Source organism: Spermophilus citellus (assembly GCF_964194105.1).
Source record: "Spermophilus citellus genome assembly, chromosome: 6".
In the NCBI taxonomy this organism is placed as follows: Eukaryota; Metazoa; Chordata; class Mammalia; order Rodentia; family Sciuridae; genus Spermophilus; species Spermophilus citellus.
Window position 1 is genome coordinate 43846836 of NC_138187.1, and position 19334 is coordinate 43866169.

Here is a 19334-nt window from a genome sequence, read left to right on the forward strand (position 1 = left end):
AACATAGAGATAGAACATGAAACTACTTTACTGTGTCAAGTTTCAAGAAGCTAGCACAAACCGTGTTGGATTTAGAGTTCCAAATACATCTATCAATATAGGAGAAAACAGAGTGATACCTAAAAATTCAAACTGTTACTGGAAATGAACGCTTCAACATAGAAGAACGAAATTTGGGGAACCAAGTCGCCTTAGTGTACTCATCATTACCTGAAAGTATCATCCAGTTTGGGTGAAAAAATATTTGCTGAGATTTCTGGAGATTCGAAATTTTTGGAAGCTTGGCAACCCATTTCCATGAAAGTGTTTCTCGCCAGTCACTGCTTAGGGCTACATCAAGAGGAAACAAAACATCGAGATAGAACGTGAAACTACTTTATTGTGTCAAATTTCAAGAAGCTAGCACAAACAGTGTTGGATGTGGAGTTCCAAATACATCTATCAATATAGGAGAAAACAGAGTGAAACCTAAAAATTCAAACTGTTACTGGAAATGAACGCTTCAACATAGAAGAACGAAATTTGGGGAACCAAGTCGCCTTAGTGTACTGATCATTACCTGAAAGTATCATCCAGTTTGGGTGAAAAAATATTTGCTGAGATTTCTGGAGATTCGAAATTTTTGGAAGCTTGGCAACCCCTTTCCATGAAAGTGTTTCTCACCAGTCACTGCTTAGGGCTACATCAAGAGGAAACAAAACAAAGAGATAGAACGTGAAACTACTTTCTTGTGTCAAGTTTCAAGAAGCTAGGACAAACCGTGTTAGATTTAGAGTTCCAAATACATGTATCAATATAAGAGAAAACAGAGTGAAACCTAAAAATTCAAACTGTTACTGGAAATGAACGCTTCAACATAGAAGAACGAAATTTGGGGAACCAAGTCGCCTTAGTGTACTGATCATCACCTGAAAGTATCATCCAGTTTGGGTGAAAAAATATTTCCTGAGATCTCTAGAGATTCGTAATTTTTGGAAGCTTAGCAACCCCTTTGCATGAAAGTGTTTCTCGCCAGTCATTGCTTATGGCTACATCAAGAGGAAACAAACCATAGAGATAGAACCTGAAACTACTTTACTGTGTCAAGTTTGAAGAAGCTAGCACAAACCGTGTTGGATTTAGAGTTCCAAATACATCTATCAATATAGGAGAAAACAGAGTGAAACCTAAAAATTCAAACTGTTACTGGAAATGAACGCTTCAACATAGAAGAACGAAATTTTGGGAACCAAGTCGCCTTAATGTACTGATCATTACCTGAAAGTATCATCCAGTTTGGGTGAAAAAATATTGGCTGAGATTTCTGGAGATTCGTAATTTTTGGAAGCTTAGCAACCCCTTTGCATAAAAGTGTTTCTCGCCAGTCAGTGCTTAGGGCTACATCAAGAGGAAAAAAACCATAGAGATAGAACGTGAAACTACTTTACTGTGTCAAGTTTCAAAAAGCTAGCACAAACCGTGTTGGATTTAAAGTTCCAAATACATGTATCAATATAGGAGAAAACTGAGTGATACCTAAAAATTCAAACTGTTACTGGATATGAACGCTTCAACATAGAAGAACGAAATTTGGGGAACCAAGTCGCCTTAGTGTACTCATCATTATCTGAAAGTACCATCCAGTTTGGGTGAAAAAATATTGGCTGAGATTTCTGGAGATTCGAAATTTTTGGAAGCTTGGCAACCCCTTTCCATGAAAGTGTTTCTCGCCAGTCACTGCTTAGGGCTACATCAAGAGGAAACAAAACATAGAGATAGAACGTGAAACTACTTTACTGTGTCAAGTTTCAAGAAGCTACCACAAACCGTGTTGGATTTAGAGTTCCAAATACATCTATCAATATAGGAGAAAACAGAGTGAAACCTAAAAATTCAAACTGTTACTGGAAATGAACGCTTCAACATAGAAGAAGGAATTTTGGGGAACCAAGTCGCCTTAGTGTACTGATCATTACCTGAAAGTATCATCCAGTTTGGGTGAAAAAATATTTGCTGAGATTTCTGGAGATTCGTAATTTTTTGGAAACTTGGCAACCCCTTTCCATGAAAGTGTTTCTCGCCAGTCAGTGCTTATGGCTACATCAAGAGGAAACAAACCATAGAGATAGAACGTGAAACTACTTTACTGTGTCAAGTTTCAAGAAGCTAGCACAAACCGTGTTGGATTTAGAGTTCCAAATACATCTATCAATATAGGAGAAAACAGACTGATACCTCAAAATTCAAACTGTTACTGGAAATGAACGCTTCAAAATAGAAGAACGAAATTTGGGGAACCAAGTCGCCTTAGTGTGCTCATCATTACCTGAAAGTATCATCCAGTTTGGGTGAAAAAATATTGGCTGAGATTTCTGGAGATTCGTAATTTTTGGATTCTTGGCAACCCCTTTCCATGAAAGTGTTTCTCGCCAGTCACTGCTTAGGGCTACATCAAGAGGAAACAAAACATAGAGATAGAACGTGAAACTACTTTACTGTGTCAAGTTTCAAGAAGCTACCACAAACCGTGTTGGATTTAAAGTTCCAAATACATGTATCAATATAGGAGAAAACAGAGTGATACCTAAAAATTCAAACTGTTACTGGAAATGAACGCTTCAACATAGAAGAACGAAATTTGGGGAACCAAGTTGCCTTAGTGTACTCATCATTACCTGAAAGTATCATGCAGTTTGGGTGAAAAAATATTGGCTGAGATTTCTGGAGATTCGTAATATTTGGAAGCTTGGCAACCCCTTTCCATGAAAGTGTTTCTCGCCAGTCACTGCTTTGGGCTACATCAAGAGGAAACAAAACATAGAGATAGAATGTGAAACTATTTTACTGTGTCAAGTTTCAAGAAGCTAGCACAAACCGTGTTGGATTTAGAGTTCCAAATACATCTATCAATATAGGAGAAAACAGAGTGAAACCTAAAAATTCAAACTGTTACTGGAAATGAACGCTTCAACATAGAAGAACGAAATTTGGGGAACCAAGTCGCCTTCGTGTACTGATCATTACCTGAAAGTATCATCCAGTTTGGGTGAAAAAATATTTGCTGAGATTTCTGGAGATTCGTAATTTCTGGAAGCTTGGCAACCCCTTTGCATGAAAGTGTTTCTCGCCAGTCAGTGCTTAGGGCTACATCAAGAGGAACCAAACCATAGAGATCGTAATTTTTGGAAGCTTGGCAACACCTTTCCATGAAAGTGCTTCTCGCCAGTCAGTGCTTAGGGCTACATCAAGAGGAAACAAAACAGAGAGATAGAACGTGAAACTACTTTACTGTGTCAAGTTTCAAGAAGCTAGCACAAACCGTGTTGGATTTAGAGTTCCAAATACATCTATCAATAAAGGAGAAAACAGAGTGAAACCTAAAAATTCAAACTGTTACTGGAAATGAACACTTCAACATAGAAGAAGGAATTTTGGGGAACCAAGTCGCCTTAGTGTACTGATCATTACCTGAAAGTATCATCCAGTTTGGGTGAAAAAATATTGGCTGAGATTTCTGGAGATTCGTAATTTATGGAAGCTTAGCAACCCCTTTGCATGAAAGTGTTTCTCGCCAGTCAGTGCTTAGGGCTACATCAAGAGGAAAAAAACCATAGAGATAGAACGTGAAACTACTTTACTGTGTCAAGTTTCAAAAAGCTAGCACAAACCGTGTTGGATTTAAAGTTCCAAATACATGTATCAATATAGGAGAAAACAGAGTGATACCTAAAAATTCAAACTGTTACTGGAAATGAACGCTTCAACATAGAAGAACGAAATTTGGGGAACCAAGTCGCCTTAGTGTACTCATCATTACCTGAAAGTATCATCCAGTTTGGGTGAAAAAATATTGGCTGAGATTTCTGGAGATTCGTAATTTTTGGAAGCTTGGCAACCCCTTTCCATGAAAGTGTTTCTCGCCAGTCAGTGCTTACGGCTACATCAAGAGGAAACAAACCATAGAGATCGTAATTTTTGGAAGCTTGGCAACCCCTTTCCATGAAAGTGCTTCTCGCCAGTCAGTGCTTAGGGCTACATCAAGAGGAAACAAAACATAGAGATAGAACGTGAAACTACTTTACTGTGTCAAGTTTCAAGAAGCTAGCACAAACCGTGTTGGATTTAGAGTTCCAGATACATGTATCAAAATAGGAGAAAACAGAGTGATACCTAAAAATTCAAACTGTTACTGGAAATGAACGCTTCAACATAGAAGAACGAAATTTGGGGAACCAAGTCGCCTTAGTGTGATCATCATTACCTGAAAGTATCATCCAGTTTGGGTGAAAAAATATTGGCTGAGATTTCTGGAGATTCGTAATTTTTGGAAGCTTGGCAACCCCTTTCCATGAAAATGTTTCTCGCCAGTCACTGCTTAGGGCTACATCAAGAGGAAACAAAACATAGAGATAGAACGTGAAACTACTTTACTGTGTCAAGTTTCAAGAAGCTACCACAAACCGTGTTGGATTTAAAGTTTCAAATACATGTATCAATATAGGAGAAAACAGAGTGATACCTAAAAATTCAAACTGTTACTGGAAATGAACGCTTCAACATAGAAGAACGAAATTTGGGGAACCAAGTCGCCTTAGTGTGATCATCATTACCTGAAAGTATCATCCAGTTTGGGTGAAAAAATATTGGCTGAGATTTCTGGAGATTCGTAATTTTTGGAAGCTTGGCAACCCCTTTCCATGAAAGTGTTTCTCGCCAGTCACTGCTTAGGGCTACATCAAGAGGAAACAAAACATAGAGATAGAACATGAAACTACTTTACTGTGTCAAGTTTCAAGAAGCTAGCACAAACCGTGTTGGATTTAGAGTTCCAAATACATCTATCAATATAGGAGAAAACAGAGTGATACCTAAAAATTCAAACTGTTACTGGAAATGAACGCTTCAACATAGAAGAACGAAATTTGGGGAACCAAGTCGCCTTAGTGTACTCATCATTACCTGAAAGTATCATCCAGTTTGGGTGAAAAAATATTTGCTGAGATTTCTGGAGATTCGAAATTTTTGGAAGCTTGGCAACCCATTTCCATGAAAGTGTTTCTCGCCAGTCACTGCTTAGGGCTACATCAAGAGAAAACAAAACATCGAGATAGAACGTGAAACTACTTTATTGTGTCAAATTTCAAGAAGCTAGCACAAACAGTGTTGGATGTGGAGTTCCAAATACATCTATCAATATAGGAGAAAACAGAGTGAAACCTAAAAATTCAAACTGTTACTGGAAATGAACGCTTCAACATAGAAGAACGAAATTTGGGGAACCAAGTCGCCTTAGTGTACTGATCATTACCTGAAAGTATCATCCAGTTTGGGTGAAAAAATATTTGCTGAGATTTCTGGAGATTCGAAATTTTTGGAAGCTTGGCAACCCCTTTCCATGAAAGTGTTTCTCGCCAGTCACTGCTTAGGGCTACATCAAGAGGAAACAAAACAAAGAGATAGAACGTGAAACTACTTTCTTGTGTCAAGTTTCAAGAAGCTAGGACAAACCGTGTTAGATTTAGAGTTCCAAATACATGTATCAATATAAGAGAAAACAGAGTGAAACCTAAAAATTCAAACTGTTACTGGAAATGAACGCTTCAACATAGAAGAACGAAATTTGGGGAACCAAGTCGCCTTAGTGTACTGATCATCACCTGAAAGTATCATCCAGTTTGGGTGAAAAAATATTTCCTGAGATCTCTAGAGATTCGTAATTTTTGGAAGCTTAGCAACCCCTTTGCATGAAAGTGTTTCTCGCCAGTCATTGCTTATGGCTACATCAAGAGGAAACAAACCATAGAGATAGAACCTGAAACTACTTTACTGTGTCAAGTTTGAAGAAGCTAGCACAAACCGTGTTGGATTTAGAGTTCCAAATACATCTATCAATATAGGAGAAAACAGAGTGAAACCTAAAAATTCAAACTGTTACTGGAAATGAACGCTTCAACATAGAAGAACGAAATTTGGGGAACCAAGTCGCCTTAATGTACTGATCATTACCTGAAAGTATCATCCAGTTTGGGTGAAAAAATATTGGCTGAGATTTCTGGAGATTCGTAATTTTTGGAAGCTTAGCAACCCCTTTGCATAAAAGTGTTTCTCGCCAGTCAGTGCTTAGGGCTACATCAAGAGGAAAAAAACCATAGAGATAGAACGTGAAACTACTTTACTGTGTCAAGTTTCAAAAAGCTAGCACAAACCGTGTTGGATTTAAAGTTCCAAATACATGTATCAATATAGGAGAAAACTGAGTGATACCTAAAAATTCAAACTGTTACTGGATATGAACGCTTCAACATAGAAGAACGAAATTTGGGGAACCAAGTCGCCTTAGTGTACTCATCATTATCTGAAAGTACCATCCAGTTTGGGTGAAAAAATATTGGCTGAGATTTCTGGAGATTCGAAATTTTTGGAAGCTTGGCAACCCCTTTCCATGAAAGTGTTTCTCGCCAGTCACTGCTTAGGGCTACATCAAGAGGAAACAAAACATAGAGATAGAACGTGAAACTACTTTACTGTGTCAAGTTTCAAGAAGCTACCACAAACCGTGTTGGATTTAGAGTTCCAAATACATCTATCAATATAGGAGAAAACAGAGTGAAACCTAAAAATTCAAACTGTTACTGGAAATGAACGCTTCAACATAGAAGAACGAAATTTGGGGAACCAAGTCGCCTTAGTGTGCTCATCATTACCTGAAAGTATCATCCAGTTTGGGTGAAAAAATATTGGCTGAGATTTCTGGAGATTCGTAATTTTTGGATTCTTGGCAACCCCTTTCCATGAAAGTGTTTCTCGCCAGTCACTGCTTAGGGCTACATCAAGAGGAAACAAAACATAGAGATAGAACGTGAAACTACTTTACTGTGTCAAGTTTCAAGAAGCTACCACAAACCGTGTTGGATTTAAAGTTCCAAATACATGTATCAATATAGGAGAAAACAGAGTGATACCTAAAAATTCAAACTGTTACTGGAAATGAACGCTTCAACATAGAAGAACGAAATTTGGGGAACCAAGTCGCCTTAGTGTACTCATCATTACCTGAAAGTATCATGCAGTTTGGGTGAAAAAATATTGGCTGAGATTTCTGGAGATTCGTAATATTTGGAAGCTTGGCAACCCCTTTCCATGAAAGTGTTTCTCGCCAGTCACTGCTTTGGGCTACATCAAGAGGAAACAAAACATAGAGATAGAATGTGAAACTATTTTACTGTGTCAAGTTTCAAGAAGCTAGCACAAACCGTGTTGGATTTAGAGTTCCAAATACATCTATCAATATAGGAGAAAACAGAGTGAAACCTAAAAATTCAAACTGTTACTGGAAATGAACGCTTCAACATAGAAGAACGAAATTTGGGGAACCAAGTCGCCTTCGTGTACTGATCATTACCTGAAAGTATCATCCAGTTTGGGTGAAAAAATATTTGCTGAGATTTCTGGAGATTCGTAATTTCTGGAAGCTTGGCAACCCCTTTGCATGAAAGTGTTTCTCGCCAGTCAGTGCTTAGGGCTACATCAAGAGGAACCAAACCATAGAGATCGTAATTTTTGGAAGCTTGGCAACACCTTTCCATGAAAGTGCTTCTCGCCAGTCAGTGCTTAGGGCTACATCAAGAGGAAACAAAACAGAGAGATAGAACGTGAAACTACTTTACTGTGTCAAGTTTCAAGAAGCTAGCACAAACCGTGTTGGATTTAGAGTTCCAAATACATCTATCAATAAAGGAGAAAACAGAGTGAAACCTAAAAATTCAAACTGTTACTGGAAATGAACGCTTCAACATAGAAGAAGGAATTTTGGGGAACCAAGTCGCCTTAGTGTACTGATCATTACCTGAAAGTATCATCCAGTTTGGGTGAAAAAATATTTGCTGAGATTTCTGGAGATTCGTAATTTTTTGGAAACTTGGCAACCCCTTTCCATGAAAGTGTTTCTCGCCAGTCAGTGCTTATGGCTACATCAAGAGGAAACAAACCATAGAGATAGAACGTGAAACTACTTTACTGTGTCAAGTTTCAAGAAGCTACCACAAACCGTGTTGGATTTAGAGTTCCAAATACATCTATCAATATAGGAGAAAACAGAGTGAAACCTAAAAATTCAAACTGTTACTGGAAATGAACGCTTCAACATAGAAGAACGAAATTTGGGGAACCAAGTCGCCTTAGTGTACTGATCATTACCTGAAAGTATCATCCAGTTTGGGTGAAAAAATATTGGCTGAGATTTCTGGAGATTCGTAATTTATGGAAGCTTAGCAACCCCATTGCATGAAAGTGTTTCTCGCCAGTCAGTGCTTAGGGCTACATCAAGAGGAAAAAAACCATAGAGATAGAACGTGAAACTACTTTACTGTGTCAAGTTTCAAAAAGCTAGCACAAACCGTGTTGGATTTAAAGTTCCAAATACATGTATCAATATAGGAGAAAACAGAGTGATACCTAAAAATTCAAACTGTTACTGGAAATGAACGCTTCAACATAGAAGAACGAAATTTGGGGAACCAAGTCGCCTTAGTGTACTCATCATTACCTGAAAGTATCATCCAGTTTGGGTGAAAAAATATTGGCTGAGATTTCTGGAGATTCGTAATTTTTGGAAGCTTGGCAACCCCTTTCCATGAAAGTGTTTCTCGCCAGTCAGTGCTTACGGCTACATCAAGAGGAAACAAACCATAGAGATCGTAATTTTTGGAAGCTTGGCAACCCCTTTCCATGAAAGTGCTTCTCGCCAGTCAGTGCTTAGGGCTACATCAAGAGGAAACAAAACATAGAGATAGAACGTGAAACTACTTTACTGTGTCAAGTTTCAAGAAGCTAGCACAAACCGTGTTGGATTTAGAGTTCCAGATACATGTATCAAAATAGGAGAAAACAGAGTGATACCTAAAAATTCAAACTGTTACTGGAAATGAACGCTTCAACATAGAAGAACGAAATTTGGGGAACCAAGTCGCCTTAGTGTGATCATCATTACCTGAAAGTATCATCCAGTTTGGGTGAAAAAATATTGGCTGAGATTTCTGGAGATTCGTAATTTTTGGAAGCTTGGCAACCCCTTTCCATGAAAATGTTTCTCGCCAGTCACTGCTTAGGGCTACATCAAGAGGAAACAAAACATAGAGATAGAACGTGAAACTACTTTACTGTGTCAAGTTTCAAGAAGCTACCACAAACCGTGTTGGATTTAAAGTTTCAAATACATGTATCAATATAGGAGAAAACAGAGTGATACCTAAAAATTCAAACTGTTACTGGAAATGAACGCTTCAACATAGAAGAACGAAATTTGGGGAACCAAGTCGCCTTAGTGTGATCATCATTACCTGAAAGTATCATCCAGTTTGGGTGAAAAAATATTGGCTGAGATTTCTGGAGATTCGTAATTTTTGGAAGCTTGGCAACCCCTTTCCATGAAAGTGTTTCTCGCCAGTCACTGCTTAGGGCTACATCAAGAGGAAACAAAACATAGAGATAGAACATGAAACTACTTTACTGTGTCAAGTTTCAAGAAGCTAGCACAAACCGTGTTGGATTTAGAGTTCCAAATACATCTATCAATATAGGAGAAAACAGAGTGATACCTAAAAATTCAAACTGTTACTGGAAATGAACGCTTCAACATAGAAGAACGAAATTTGGGGAACCAAGTCGCCTTAGTGTACTCATCATTACCTGAAAGTATCATCCAGTTTGGGTGAAAAAATATTTGCTGAGATTTCTGGAGATTCGAAATTTTTGGAAGCTTGGCAACCCATTTCCATGAAAGTGTTTCTCGCCAGTCACTGCTTAGGGCTACATCAAGAGGAAACAAAACATCGAGATAGAACGTGAAACTACTTTATTGTGTCAAATTTCAAGAAGCTAGCACAAACAGTGTTGGATGTGGAGTTCCAAATACATCTATCAATATAGGAGAAAACAGAGTGAAACCTAAAAATTCAAACTGTTACTGGAAATGAACGCTTCAACATAGAAGAACGAAATTTGGGGAACCAAGTCGCCTTAGTGTACTGATCATCACCTGAAAGTATCATCCAGTTTGGGTGAAAAAATATTTCCTGAGATCTCTAGAGATTCGTAATTTTTGGAAGCTTAGCAACCCCTTTGCATGAAAGTGTTTCTCGCCAGTCATTGCTTATGGCTACATCAAGAGGAAACAAACCATAGAGATAGAACCTGAAACTACTTTACTGTGTCAAGTTTGAAGAAGCTAGCACAAACCGTGTTGGATTTAGAGTTCCAAATACATGTATCAATATAGGAGAAAACAGAGTGAAACCTAAAAATTCAAACTGTTACTGGAAATGAACGCTTCAACATAGAAGAACGAAATTTGGGGAACCAAGTCGCCTTAATGTACTGATCATTACCTGAAAGTATCATCCAGTTTGGGTGAAAAAATATTGGCTGAGATTTCTGGAGATTCGTAATTTTTGGAAGCTTAGCAACCCCTTTGCATAAAAGTGTTTCTCGCCAGTCAGTGCTTAGGGCTACATCAAGAGGAAAAAAACCATAGAGATAGAACGTGAAACTACTTTACTGTGTCAAGTTTCAAAAAGCTAGCACAAACCGTGTTGGATTTAAAGTTCCAAATACATGTATCAATATAGGAGAAAACTGAGTGATACCTAAAAATTCAAACTGTTACTGGATATGAACGCTTCAACATAGAAGAACGAAATTTGGGGAACCAAGTCGCCTTAGTGTACTCATCATTATCTGAAAGTACCATCCAGTTTGGGTGAAAAAATATTGGCTGAGATTTCTGGAGATTCGAAATTTTTGGAAGCTTGGCAACCCCTTTCCATGAAAGTGTTTCTCGCCAGTCACTGCTTAGGGCTACATCAAGAGGAAACAAAACATAGAGATAGAACGTGAAACTACTTTACTGTGTCAAGTTTCAAGAAGCTACCACAAACCGTGTTGGATTTAGAGTTCCAAATACATCTATCAATATAGGAGAAAACAGAGTGAAACCTAAAAATTCAAACTGTTACTGGAAATGAACGCTTCAACATAGAAGAAGGAATTTTGGGGAACCAAGTCGCCTTAGTGTACTGATCATTACCTGAAAGTATCATCCAGTTTGGGTGAAAAAATATTTGCTGAGATTTCTGGAGATTCGTAATTTTTTGGAAACTTGGCAACCCCTTTCCATGAAAGTGTTTCTCGCCAGTCAGTGCTTATGGCTACATCAAGAGGAAACAAACCATAGAGATAGAACGTGAAACTACTTTACTGTGTCAAGTTTCAAGAAGCTAGCACAAACCGTGTTGGATTTAGAGTTCCAAATACATCTATCAATATAGGAGAAAACAGAGTGAAACCTAAAAATTCAAACTGTTACTGGAAATGAACGCTTCAACATAGAAGAACGAAATTTGGGGAACCAAGTCGCCTTAATGTACTGATCATTACCTGAAAGTATCATCCAGTTTGGGTGAAAAAATATTTGCTGAGATTTCTGGAGATTCGTAATTTTTGGAAGCTTGGCAACCCCTTTCCATGAAAGTGTTTCTCGCCAGTCAGTGCTTAGGGCTACATCAAGAGGAAACAAAACATAGAGATAGAACGTGAAACTACTTTACTGTGTCAAGTTTCAAGAAGCTAGCACAAACCGTGTTGGATTTAGAGTTCCAAATACATCTATCAATAAAGGAAAAAACAGAGTGAAACCTAAAAATTCAAACTGTTACTGGAAATGAACGCTTCAACATAGAAGAACTAAATTTGGGGAACCAAGTCGCCTTAGTGTACTGATCATTACCTGAAAGTATCATCCAGTTTGGGTGAAAAAATATTGGCTGAGATTTCTGGAGATTCGTAATTTATGGAAGCTTAGCAACCCCTTTGCATGAAAGTGTTTCTCGCCAGTCAGTGCTTAGGGCTACATCAAGAGGAAAAAAACCATAGAGATAGAACGTGAAACTACTTTACTGTGTCAAGTTTCAAAAAGCTAGCACAAATCGTGTTGGATTTAAAGTTCCAAATACATGTATCAATATAGGAGAAAACAGAGTGATACCTAAAAATTCAAACTGTTACTGGAAATGAACGCTTCAACATAGAAGAACGAAATTTGGGGAACCAAGTCGCCTTAGTGTACTCATCATTACCTGAAAGTATCATCCAGTTTGGGTGAAAAAATATTGGCTAAGATTTCTGGAGATTCGTAATTTTTGGAAGCTTGGCAACCCCTTTCCATGAAAGTGTTTCTCGCCAGTCAGTGCTTACGGCTACATCAAGAGGAAACAAACCATAGAGATCGTAATTTTTGGAAGCTTGGCAACCCCTTTCCATGAAAGTGCTTCTCGCCAGTCAGTGCTTAGGGCTACATCAAGAGGAAACAAAACATAGAGACAGAACGTGAAACTACTTTACTGTGTCAAGTTTCAAGAAGCTAGCACAAACCGTGTTGGATTTAGAGTTCCAGATACATGTATCAAAATAGGAGAAAACAGAGTGATACCTAAAAATTCAAACTGTTACTGGAAATGAACGCTTCAACATAGAAGAACGAAATTTGGGGAACCAAGTCGCCTTAGTGTGATCATCATTACCTGAAAGTATCATCCAGTTTGGGTGAAAAAATATTGGCTGAGATTTCTGGAGATTCGTAATTTTTGGAAGCTTGGCAACCCCTTTCCATGAAAGTGTTTCTCGCCAGTCACTGCTTAGGGCTACATCAAGAGGAAACAAAACATAGAGATAGAACGTGAAACTACTTTACTGTGTCAAGTTTCAAGAAGCTACCACAAACCGTGTTGGATTTAAAGTTTCAAATACATGTATCAATATAGGAGAAAACAGAGTGAAACCTAAAAATTCAAACTGTTACTGGAAATGAACGCTTCAACATAGAAGAACGAAATTTGGGGAACCAAGTCGCCTTAGTGTACTGATCATTACCTGAAAGTATCATCCAGTTTGGGTGAAAAAAATATTGGCTGAGATTTCTGGAGATTCGTAATTTTTGGAAGCTTGGCAACCCCTTTCCATGAAAGTGCTTCTCGCCAGTCACTCCTTAGGGCTACATCAAGAGGAAACAAAACATAGAGATAGAATGTGAAACTATTTTACTGTGTCAAGTTTCAAGAAGCTAGCACAAACCGTGTTGGATTTAGAGTTCCAAATACATCTATCAATATAGGAGAAAACAGAGTGATACCTAAAAATTCAAACTGTTACTGGAAATGAACGCTTCAACATAGAAGAACGAAATTTGGGGAACCAAGTCACCTTCGTTTACTGATCATTACCTGAAAGTATCATCCAGTTTGGGTGAAAAAATATTTGCTGAGATTTCTGGAGATTCGTAATTTTTGGAAGCTTGGCAACCCCTTTGCATGAAAGTGTTTCTCGCCAGTCAGTGCTTAGGGCTACATCAAGAGGAAAAAAACCATAGAGATAGAACGTGAAACTACTTTACTGTGTCAAGTTTCAAGAAGCTAGCACAAACCGTGTTGGATTTAAAGTTCCAAATACATGTATCAATATAGGAGAAAACTGAGTGATACCTAAAAATTCAAACTGTTACTGGATATGAACGCTTCAACATAGAAGAACGAAATTTGGGGAACCAAGTCGCCTTAGTGTACTCATCATTATCTGAAAGTATCATCCAGTTTGGGTGAAAAAATATTTGCTGAGATTTCTGGAGATTCGTAATTTTTGGAAGCTTGGCAACCCCTTTGCATGAAAGTGTTTCTCGCCAGTCAGTGCTTAGGGCTACATCAAGAGGAAAAAAAACCATAGAGATAGAACGTGAAACTACTTTACTGTGTCAAGTTTCAAGAAGCTAGCACAAACCGTGTTGGATTTAGAGTTCCAGATACATGTATCAAAATAGGAGAAAACAGAGTGATACCTAAAAATTCAAACTGTTACTGGAAATGAACGCTTCAACATAGAAGAACGAAATTTGGGGAACCAAGTCGCCTTAGTGTGATCATCATTACCTGAAAGTATCATCCAGTTTGGGTGAAAAAATATTGGCTGAGATTTCTGGAGATTCGTAATTTTTGGAAGCTTGGCAACCCCTTTCCATGAAAGTGTTTCTCGCCAGTCACTGCTTAGGGCTACATCAAGAGGAAACAAAACATAGAGATAGAACGTGAAACTACTTTACTGTGTCAAGTTTCAAGAAGCTACCACAAACCGTTGGATTTAAAGTTTCAAATACATGTATCAATATAGGAGAAAACAGAGTGATACGTAAAAATTCAAACTGTTACTGGAAATGAACGCTTCAACATAGAAGAACGAAATTTGGGGAACCAAGTCGCCTTCGTGTACTGATCATTACCTGAAAGTATCATCCAGTTTGGGTGAAAAAATATTTGCTGAGATTTCTGGAGATTCGTAATTTTTGGAAGCTTGGCAACCCCTTTGCATGAAAGTGTTTCTCGCCAGTCAGTGCTTAGGGTACATCAAGAGGAAACAAACCATAGAGATCGTAATTTTTGGAAGCTTGGCAACCCCTTTCCATGAAAGTGCTTCTCGCCAGTCAGTGCTTAGGGCTACATCAAGAGGAAACAAAACATAGAGATAGAACGTGAAACTACTTTACTGTGTCAAGTTTCAAGAAGCTAGCACAAACCGTGTTGGATTTAGAGTTCCAAATACATGTATCAATATAGGAGAAAACAGAGTGATACCTAAAAATTCAAACTGTTACTGGAAATGAACGCTTCAACATAGAAGAACGAAATTTGGGGAACCAAGTCGCCTTAGTGTGATCATCATTACCTGAAAGTATCATCCAGTTTGGGTGAAAAAATATTGGCTGAGATTTCTGGAGATTCGTAATTTTTGGAAGCTTGGCAACCGCTTTCCATGAAAGTGTTTCTCGCCAGTCACTGCTTAGGGCTACATCAAGAGGAAACAAAACATAGAGATAGAACATGAAACTACTTTACTGTGTCAAGTTTCAAGAAGCTAGCACAAACCGTGTTGGATTTAGAGTTCCAAATACATCTATCAATATAGGAGAAAACAGAGTGATACCTAAAAATTCAAACTGTTACTGGAAATGAACGCTTCAACATAGAAGAACGAAATTTGGGGAACCAAGTCGCCTTAGTGTACTCATCATTACCTGAAAGTATCATCCAGTTTGGGTGAAAAAATATTTGCTGAGATTTCTGGAGATTCGAAATTTTTGGAAGCTTGGCAACCCATTTCCATGAAAGTGTTTCTCGCCAGTCACTGCTTAGGGCTACATCAAGAGGAAACAAAACATCGAGATAGAACGTGAAACTACTTTATTGTGTCAAGTTTCAAGAAGCTAGCACAAACAGTGTTGGATGTGGAGTTCCAAATACATCTATCAATATAGGAGAAAACAGAGTGAAACCTAAAAATTCAAACTGTTACTGGAAATGAACGCTTCAACATAGAAGAACGAAATTTGGGGAACCAAGTCGCCTTAGTGTACTGATCATTACCTGAAAGTATCATCCAGTTTGGGTGAAAAAATATTTGCTGAGATTTCTGGAGATTCGAAATTTTTGGAAGCTTGGCAACCCCTTTCCATGAAAGTGTTTCTCGCCAGTCACTGCTTAGGGCTACATCAAGAGGAAACAAAACAAAGAGATAGAACGTGAAACTACTTTCTTGTGTCAAGTTTCAAGAAGCTAGGACAAACCGTGTTAGATTTAGAGTTCCAAATACATGTATCAATATAAGAGAAAACAGAGTGAAACCTAAAAATTCAAACTGTTACTGGAAATGAACGCTTCAACATAGAAGAACGAAATTTGGGGAACCAAGTCGCCTTAGTGTACTGATCATCACCTGAAAGTATCATCCAGTTTGGGTGAAAAAATATTTCCTGAGATCTCTAGAGATTCGTAATTTTTGGAAGCTTAGCAACCCCTTTGCATGAAAGTGTTTCTCGCCAGTCATTGCTTATGGCTACATCAAGAGGAAAAAAACCATAGAGATAGAACCTGAAACTACTTTACTGTGTCAAGTTTGAAGAAGCTAGCACAAACCGTGTTGGATTTAGAGTTCCAAATACATCTATCAATATAGGAGAAAACAGAGTGAAACCTAAAAATTCAAACTGTTACTGGAAATGAACGCTTCAACATAGAAGAACGAAATTTGGGGAACCAAGTCGCCTTAATGTACTGATCATTACCTGAAAGTATCATCCAGTTTGGGTGAAAAAATATTGGCTGAGATTTCTGGAGATTCGTAATTTTTGGAAGCTTGGCAACCCCTTTCCATGAAAGTGTTTCTCGCCAGTCAGTGCTTAGGGCTACATCAAAAGGAAACAAAACATAGAGATAGAACGTGAAACTACTTTACTGTGTCAAGTTTCAAGAAGCTAGCACAAACCGTGTTGGATTTAGAGTTCCAAATACATCTATCAATATAGGAGAAAACAGAGTGAAACCTAAAAATTCAAACTGTTACTGGAAATGAACGCTTCAACATAGAAGAACGAAATTTGGGGAACCAAGTCGCCTTAGTGTACTGATCATTACCTGAAAGTATCATCCAGTTTGGGTGAAAAAATATTGGCTGAGATTTCTGGAGATTCGTAATTTATGGAAGCTTAGCAACCCCTTTGCATGAAAGTGTTTCTCGCCAGTCAGTGCTTAGGGCTACATCAAGAGGAAAAAAACCATAGAGATAGAACGTGAAACTACTTTACTGTGTCAAGTTTCAAAAAGCTAGCACAAACCGTGTTGGATTTAAAGTTCCAAATACATGTATCAATATAGGAGAAAACAGAGTGATACCTAAAAATTCAAACTGTTACTGGAAATGAACGCTTCAACATAGAAGAACGAAATTTGGGGAACCAAGTCGCCTTAGTGTACTCATCATTACCTGAAAGTATCATCCAGTTTGGGTGAAAAAATATTGGCTGAGATTTCTGGAGATTCGTAATTTTTGGAAGCTTGGCAACCCCTTTCCATGAAAGTGTTTCTCGCCAGTCAGTGCTTACGGCTACATCAAGAGGAAACAAACCATAGAGATCGTAATTTTTGGAAGCTTGGCAACCCCTTTCCATGAAAGTGCTTCTCGCCAGTCACTGCTTAGGGCTACATCAAGAGGAAACAAAACATCGAGATAGAACGTGAAACTACTTTATTGTGTCAAGTTTCAAGAAGCTAGCACAAACAGTGTTGGATGTGGAGTTCCAAATACATCTATCAATATAGGAGAAAACAGAGTGAAACCTAAAAATTCAAACTGTTACTGGAAATGAACGCTTCAACATAGAAGAACGAAATTTGGGGAACCAAGTCGCCTTAGTGTACTGATCATTACCTGAAAGTATCATCCAGTTTGGGTGAAAAAATATTTGCTGAGATTTCTGGAGATTCGAAATTTTTGGAAGCTTGGCAACCCCTTTCCATGAAAGTGTTTCTCGCCAGTCACTGCTTAGGGCTACATCAAGAGGAAACAAAACGAAGAGATAGAACGTGAAACTACTTTCTTGTGTCAAGTTTCAAGAAGCTAGCACAAACCGTGTTAGATTTAGAGTTCCAAATACATGTATCAATATAAGAGAAAACAGAGTGAAACCTAAAAATTCAAACTGTTACTGGAAATGAACGCTTCAACATAGAAGAACAAAATTTGGGGAACCAAGTCGCCTTAGTGTACTGATCATCACCTGAAAGTATCATCCAGTTTGGGTGAAAAAATATTTCCTGAGATCTCTAGAGATTCGTAATTTTTGGAAGCTTAGCAACCCCTTTGCATGAAAGTGTTTCTCGCCAGTCAGTGCTTATGGCTACATCAAGAGGAAACAAACCATAGAGATAGAACGTGAAACTACTTTACTGTGTCAAGTTTCAAGAAGCTAGCACAAACCGTGTTGGATTTAGAGTTCCAAATACATCTATCAATATAGGAGAAAACAGAGTGAAACCTAAAAATTCAAACTGTTACTGGAAATGAACGCTTCAACATAGAAGAACGAAATTTGGGGAACCAAGTCGCCTTAATGTACTGATCATTACCTGAAAGTATCATCCAGTTTGGGTGAAAAAATATTTGCTGAGATTTCTGGAGATTCGTAATTTTTGGAAGCTTGGCAACCCCTTTCCATGAAAGTGTTTCTCGCCAGTCAGTGCTTAGGGCTACATCAAGAGGAGACAAAACATAGAGATAGAACGTGAAACTACTTTACTGTGTCAAGTTTCAAGAAGCTAGCACAAACCGTGTTGGATTTAGAGTTCCAAATACATCTATCAATAAAGGAGAAAACAGAGTGAAACCTAAAAATTCAAACTGTTACTGGAAATGAACGCTTCAACATAGAAGAACGAAATTTGGGGAACCAAGTCGCCTTAGTGTACTGATCATTACCTGAAAGTATCATCCAGTTTGGGTGAAAAAATATTGGCTGAGATTTCTGGAGATTCGTAATTTATGGAAGCTTAGCAACCCCTTTGCATGAAAGTGTTTCTCGCCAGTCAGTGCTTAGGGCTACATCAAGAGGAAAAAAACCATAGAGATAGAACGTGAAACTACTTTACTGTGTCAAGTTTCAAAAAGCTAGCACAAATCGTGTTGGATTTAAAGTTCCAAATACATGTATCAATATAGGAGAAAACAGAGTGATACCTAAAAATTCAAACTGTTACTGGAAATGAACGCTTCAACATAGAAGAACGAAATTTGGGGAACCAAGTCGCCTTAGTGTACTCATCATTACCTGAAAGTATCATCCAGTTTGGGTGAAAAAATATTGGCTAAGATTTCTGGAGATTCGTTATTTTTGGAAGCTTGGCAACCCCTTTCCATGAAAGTGTTTCTCGCCAGTCAGTGCTTACGGCTACATCAAGAGGAAACAAACCATAGAGATCGTAATTTTTGGAAGCTTGGCAACCCCTTTCCATGAAAGTGCTTCTCGCCAGTCAGTGCTTAGGGCTACATCAAGAGGAAACAAAACATAGAGACAGAACGTGAAACTACTTTACTGTGTCAAGTTTCAAGAAGCTAGCACAAACCGTTTTGGATTTAGAGTTCCAGATACATGTATCAAAATAGGAGAAAACAGAGTGATACCTAAAAATTCAAACTGTTACTGGAAATGAACGCTTCAACATAGAAGAACGAAATTTGGGGAACCAAGTCGCCTTAGTGTGATCATCATTACCTGAAAGTATCATCCAGTTTGGGTGAAAAAATATTGGCTGTGATTTCTGGAGATTCGTAATTTTTGGAAGCTTGGCAACCCCTTTCCATGAAAGTGTTTCTCGCCAGTCACTGCTTAGGGCTACATCAAGAGGAAACAAAACATAGAGATAGAACGTGAAACTACTTTACTGTGTCAAGTTTCAAGAAGCTACCACAAACCGTGTTGGATTTAA